We start from the raw sequence: 7,747 nt of genomic DNA, 5'->3' as shown, positions 1-7,747 counted from the left end.
CTGTGCATTTGTAGAACTCAAGTGCTACAAAATATATTAAGAATGTTAATTGTAATATATATATACATATAATATATAGAACGAATATGAATGTAAATAATTAAAAGATATAAATGTAAAATACCTGATAATCTAGAGATGTGAAAAGATCACAGTACTTTCTCCAATCATCTAACTTCATCTGTTGGGAAGGAGACTGCGCAGTCTCTTCCAACATCTCAAACTTCTTGAAGTGGTCATGACATTGTCCCTTGTGACGTCGGAATAGTGTAGCCATTAACTCAGTCACGGTTCTCAAATCCTCGCTACGACCAAAGTCGAGGTCGAATTCATCCTAAGAAGTGAATCAGGTCAAAAATATGATATACTAATCTAGGTGAAAAAAATGTACTCTCAAAGTAAACTCACCAGCACACGACTTCGAATGTGCTCCTTAATCTCATTTGGAACATCTCGCCATGAGCGCACATAAAATGGAGTATAAGCTCGAACTATTGTGCCAATATAGGAGGAAAGTGCTGCTGCACTATCATCTACTCCTCTAGTGGAATTATCAGAAATGGTGATCTTGAGTTTTCCGTGCCTTCTACTTTTCTCAAGAGAGATGCCACGTGTATAGCCACGACCGCGACGTGCAGATGCATCAACTACATGATAATAGATAGTATAATTATAGTTATATAATTATTGAGATAAAAATATTAACTATATAATTAATTATGAACGATAATATTTCCTTACTGGTAGGTGCTCTAATGTCTGGCCCTGTCACGGGATTTAATAGTGACCTCTGGCCCTGTCACAGGATACAATAGTGATCTCTGGCCCACCACGGGATATTATAGTGGTTTTATGTTCTGAGTGCAATCGCTTTGATAACATGGTGATTTATGTTCTGCTTGGCTTTCTGCAGAATGCACAACCCCTACCACGGGGGTTAAGCATGACCTCTGTTTTGATATGATGCTCGATATGATATGATAAGATGAAAATGTTCAGTCATGTTGTGCCAAAGGAGTATTTGAATATGAAAAGTTGGTTTCTGAATATAAAATATTTGAAAAGTCGTTCTGATTTTCTCATAATATGTATTTTTGAGATTTGCATATTGATACTGAAATGTTTTGTTTCTGCATTCTGAACTCTGTAAAAATGCTCATGTTTACACACTAGTATTTGTCCTCTGCTTACTGAGTTGTTGATAACTCACCCCTTATCTCCATAGATTTTTCAGATGATTTTGAATAGTTCAGCTAAGGATCAGGATTATGGAGCATTGGCAAGATGATTATTTAAGCATAGTAGATTACTCATAGAAGATTTCTGAGAATCGGCGGATTTTATTAAGAGATTTTTGTAGTATTCTAATGACTTTATATTTTTGAAGTTTGTAAATGTATTGAGGAATTGTGAGTTTTAAGTTACAGAGAGTAACTCTTCGATCCTTGCGGGACCAGGGCGTTACACTACCACTTTCCATCTTAGTAGAAATTTCGGCAGCACCTCTCCATAGTTCTCCAAGTATACATGCTCAAATAGAGAGATTGTGACCTTTCGAACAGTATACTCGAAGAACAGTAGAGGAAGACACCAAAACTTCGGATTAAACGTGGAAAGTAGGAGTAACAAAAATGTGCAATACAGATAATATAATCCCAAACTGTCCACACTGGACAATTCAGGAATTAGTGGACACATAAATGTACACTAATTTCTAAACGGGTCTAAGGTTATTTATGCAATGTCACACGCATCTATCAAAAAATACTACAAACAATATCTTCATGTTTTGTGTCTAGATTGTCAAACAAATAGTATTGCATGTTATATTGTTAAACTAGAGAGAGATGGAAGAATATGTTCACAAGTTTCGTATCATGAGTAGATACGAGGTAAGCAATAAACATGTATTAACAAAACCTAAAGACAATATATTTCTAACCATATTCAAACAAAATTCACAATATTTCAAATCTATATCACAACATATTCACAGTATTCTCACAACAATATTTATATACATATTAATTCATCAATGAATACCATGCATAAACTCACAAACTATTCACAAACTATACAAACAATAATCATAATATTTATGCAATGTCCATTATATCTATCAAATTCACACTACAAACAATATGTCCATGTCCATGTTGTTTGAACTAACAATGTCACCTTCTAGTAGTTTTATATTGTTAAACTAGAGAGAGATGGAAGATTATGTGAAACAGTTTCCTATCAGTACACAACGAGAGAGAATGATCTTGAATAAATGTCTAAATTTTAGTCTAATTACTTAACCGTCACAAACTGCCCGACCTTAACAACTCTCAAGGCCGGAGAGACTTTGAGAGTCAAGCAATTTGATCGACATTTCTTCAAGATCATTCTTCCCCAGGGTGTACAAGACACGAAACTTGTTTACAAATTCTTTCATCTCTCTCTAGTTTAACAATATAATGCAATACGAATGTGACATTGTTAATTTATAAAAGAAATAAAAATTAATAGTTATGGAATCAAAAGATTTGATTTCTCAACAGCCAACAAAGTTTTTTATAGTGATTTTAGATTGGTCGGGGCTATCCTATACGAAATAATTTAATTGTTATATAATTGTTATTATAATTGTTATACTTAATTTGAAAGGTTATTATATAATTTTAATTATTATCATTCCTAAAGTCGTATCATTTTAATTGTTATACTTAATTGAGTGAGTTATTTATATTTAATAAGTAATTATTAATTATAGTTATTGTATGTATATATTATACTTTATATATAGTTAAGTTATATACTTTTTTTCTTTTTCTTTAAAAATAAGTTTTATACTATAGTTATAATTTGAATAATAATCATATTCTGAATAACTTAGTATGAATATATTATATATACTTATTAAATGTTAAATATTAGGTCTCATATTAAATGTATATTAAATGTTTTTAATCTTTACTTAAATCTAACCATATAAACATATTCAATAAAAATTCACAAACAATAATCACAATATTTCAAATTCATATCAGAACAACAACAACAATATTTCCACAACAATATTTTTACACATATTAATTCATAAATAAATATCATAAACTCACAAACTATACAAACAATAATCATAATATTTCAAGAGTAAGCATAAAACCACAACATGTATAAACATATTCCTCAACTTGAGAAAGATAACTAGCACTCACAAATTCTTCAAAGCCAAAAAATATTATATCAAAATTTTCACATAATTCCTATACTTAAACACAATATATTTCTAACCATGTAAACATATTCAAACAAAATTCACAAACAAAAATCACAATATTTCAAATTCATATCACAACATATTCACAATATTTCCACAACAATATTTCTACACATATTAATTCATCAATAATACCATAAACTCACAAAGTATTCACAAACTATACAAACAATAATCACAATATTTCAAGAGTAAGCATAAAATGTATAAACATATTGCTAAAGTTTAGAGATATACCTAGCACTCACAATATCCTCTTACAAATCAAAAGCTTCCAACTTGCCAAAACAACCAATCCTTCAAAAAAATACAACACTAACTTACTAGAAATATATATAACAAAAACACAAGACAAATATAATAAAATTCAAGAAAATACAAAAAAATAATAATTTTTCCTTACCAAAACTCAACTCAACTCTCACTCTAACACTCTCTCACTCTAACTCTCTCTCTCTCTCCCTTTAACCCACGTCCCTCTCTCACTTAACTCTCTTTCACTGAACTCTCTCTCACTCTAACTCTCTCTCTCTCTAACCCACGTCCCTCTCTCACTCAACTCTCTTTCACTGAACTCTCTCTCACTCTAACCCACGTCCCTCTCTCACTCAACTCCCTCTCACTCTAACCCTCTCTCTCTCTAACTCAGGAATTCTCTCTCTCACGTCTCTCTCTTGCGCGCATGGAAGATGCAACAGAAATGAGGCTGCTGCCTCCCGTGCGGGTATTCATTCAAAGTTCAAATTTTTAGATGAAACGTTCGAACGTTTAAGTTATACGTTCGAACGTTATATTATCCCGCCCAGTTTTTAGATGAAGTTCGAACATTAAAAAATACGGATAAATTTTCTACAGAAAATGTTCGGACGTTTTCTATACTCGTTCGAACGTATCTTACTATAACAACGCCAAAAATCTAGCGGAAAATTTCCCTTACTTTTATTTCATGTTCGAACGTTAAGAATTTTGGCGTTCGAACGTTTATAAATTCCCAATGATTTTCATCAACTAATCTTCGAACGTAAAAAATTTAACGTCTGAATGTTCATATCATCATAGAGGTACCTAAATCGAACGAAAAATTTCCCGCACTTTTATTTTCATGTTCGAATGTTAATAAATTTGGCGTTCGAACGTTTATAAATTTCTAGTTATTTTTATCGACGAACGTTCAAACGTAAAATTTTAACATCCAAACGTTCATATCATCACAGAGGTACCTAAATCGAGCGGGAAATTTCCCACACTTTTATTTTCATGTTCGAAAGCTAGAAAAATTTATGTTCAAACATAAATTTTAACGTCCGAACGTTTCAAATCATTACAGAGGTACCTAAATCAAGCGAAAAATTTCCCTCATTTTTCTTCACCTATTCGAACGTATTGTAATTGTACGTTCGAACATGAAAATGAGACTTTCATATACCTCCATTGACGTTCGAACGTTTCAATTTAAACATTCAAACGTTAAAAGATCATCACAGATATGAAGAAATTCAACAGGAATATATTATTAACGTTCGAATGTTATAAAAGTCACGTTCGAATGTTACTTTTATTCTATTGTTAGTATTTGTTAATATAATAGTTATATATATGTATTTTTTTCTTGATACTCATAATATTTCCCTTCAATATAATATTTTCTTTTTTAAGTTGAGAACAATAGTAACTTTTTGTCACTATTTTCTTCTTTCAATATAACCCGCTTGTATTTTTAGGATTATGAGAGGTGGATGCCAAGGTGAGTAATATGGACTATATATATAGTAAACTATATAGTATATAATATATTATATTATATACTATATTATAGTATAGTATATATACTATACTATATATATGAATCAATAATATATAATTAATAAAACTAACAACAAAACTTATATATATATAATACATTATATATATAATACTATAGTATACTATATACTATATACTATATACTATTGTATATATATATAGTATAGTATATTTCTATAATACTATATATATAATACACTATATATATGTCCTAAACTTATAATTATATATATACACTATATATATAATGCACTATATATATAATATATAGTAATGATTTTCTGGAATCACATCATCTGAGGGTCATAATTTGTATGACTTTCAACTTCATCCAAATATATGACTTTCAATGGACACCTATATCGATGTTTGAAGATACGTAGAGCCCACTTCATAGCCACAAACGCAACAGCTGAAAGTATGCAACTACAACGTGATCACCGAGATAGCTAGCTAGTCAGTCTTCTATATATTTATTACTTGTAACACAATCATGGAGGATGTTTGAACATTACTTTGAAAACAAAAGGAATCGATTCTCTCACTAAAACGGCCTTGCTATTTACTGATCCAATGACCAGTCCCGTTTTTTATCTCCCTCTATATGAAAAAAGTATTATACTTTATATATAGTTAAGTTATATAAATTTTTGTTTTCTTTTTTTTAAGATTAAGTTTTATACTATACTTATAATTTCAATAATAATCATGTTCTAACTAAATTAGTATGAATATATTATATATACTTAGTCCATGTTAAATATTAAAACAAGAATATTAGCTGTATATTAAATGTTTTTAATCTTTACTTAAATTAAGATCCTAAACTTATAATTTTCTTATTAAACATATTCAATAAAAATTCAAAATCAATAATCACAATATTTCAAATACATATCACAACGACAACAATATTCCCACAACAATATTTCTACACATTAATTTATCAATGAACACCATAAACTCACAGACCATTCACAATATTCACAAACAATAATCACAATTATTTCAAGAGTAAGCATAAAATCACAACAACATGTATAAACATATTGCTAAACTTGAAGAAATATAACTAGCACTTACAAATTCAAAAAATCAATTAATCTAATTGTCATTCATTAGAGAGAGTAATTTGATTCCAATTAATCTATTTAGGAATTTGAACACTAGAATTTCAGGTACTAGTTGTAATAAATAAAATATATTGTTTTGGGCTAGTAATAAGAGCTTGTGGTTCTAATGTTGTTTTCATTAGTTTATAATGGATCGTATATATATAATATATTATATATTATATTATAATCTATAATATATATTAGATATATACTATACTATAGAATACGTTATATATATTATAATATAATATAATATAATATATATAGTATGCGATATGTTATAGTATACATTATAATATATGACATATGTTAATAATATAATATATTATAGTCAATATTTTGGAAAATAAATCGAAAAACGTTCGAACGTTTCATATATATAAGACCAAAATAAATTGAAAATGTCATTTTCACCGTTACTAACTTCGTTCCCGTTTGCATGCCGCCACTCCTTCGTCGCTACCGCCGTCAAACTCCGCCACAACCATCACTAGAAGGTAGGCATTCATCTTTTAATCAAATAACATGTATTTTATTTGAGATTTGGGTTGGATTTTGTTTAAAAAGGGTCAAGTGGTGGCCGGATGTTTAACTCAATTTTCCGGCTACCCCGGCTTGCCATTGGCCAAATAGTCACCGTAGAAAAGTTTCTTGAAGTGTATACTTCATTTTTATGGTGGCATTTTGGCATTTAGAACCTTGTAGATTGATTTTGGAGATTTCAATAATGGCCGAGTCGACTTAGTCATTCTGTGTCATAACGTCCGAACGTTTCACCAAGACGTTTGAACATATGACGTTTCAATTACATAGCCGTTAAGGCTTCTACGTTCGAACGTGTATTATTTTACATTCAGACGTTATTTTTTCATAAACATACGTTAATTAAATTTATTTACTGCTTACGTTCAAACGTGTATGTTATACGTTCGCACGTATGTGTCTTACGTGCGAACGTATAGGATACACGTCTGAACGCAAATTTATTAACATTGTTTTACATGCGAACGTAAAGGATATACGTTTGAACGTTTTATCTGAACGTTCAAACGTTTCTTTTCCTAAGTTCAAACGTTAATGCAGAGCAGCTTAAAATTAATACAAAAAATGCATCAATGTAAATAATTTTTTTTCCTTTTCTATTTTCAGGATATGGCTCATCCTCTGCATACTAGGAAATGAGGGAGGGAAGGAGCCACTTAGGAAACTGCTCGTATCGGGGCTCGTACTGTTATGGTAGAGCGAGAAGTCCTGATTAATGAGTTCAACGAACTCATATGGGAGCAGACGAATCTGAGAGATGTTTTCATCAGTAGAGACTGGGGAAATATTTGCACATTGAGGGGGAAGTTATACCCTTCAATGGTTCAGGAGTTCTATATGGGGATGTGTGACATGCCTCAGGACACATCCTCTCACACCGTGACTGTACGCGATGTTTCTATTGAGATTTCACCCGATGTCATCGCCGAGCACCTCAGGATTCGTCGAGGAGTTGAGACATCTACACACGCTACATCCCATGAGGATGTAGCCACTTCTGCATCATTTACTGGCCGCC

Source organism: Juglans microcarpa x Juglans regia, chromosome 3D (assembly GCF_004785595.1).
Source record: "Juglans microcarpa x Juglans regia isolate MS1-56 chromosome 3D, Jm3101_v1.0, whole genome shotgun sequence".
Lineage (NCBI taxonomy): Eukaryota > Viridiplantae > Streptophyta > Magnoliopsida > Fagales > Juglandaceae > Juglans > Juglans microcarpa x Juglans regia.
This window is presented reverse-complemented; position numbering follows the sequence as displayed.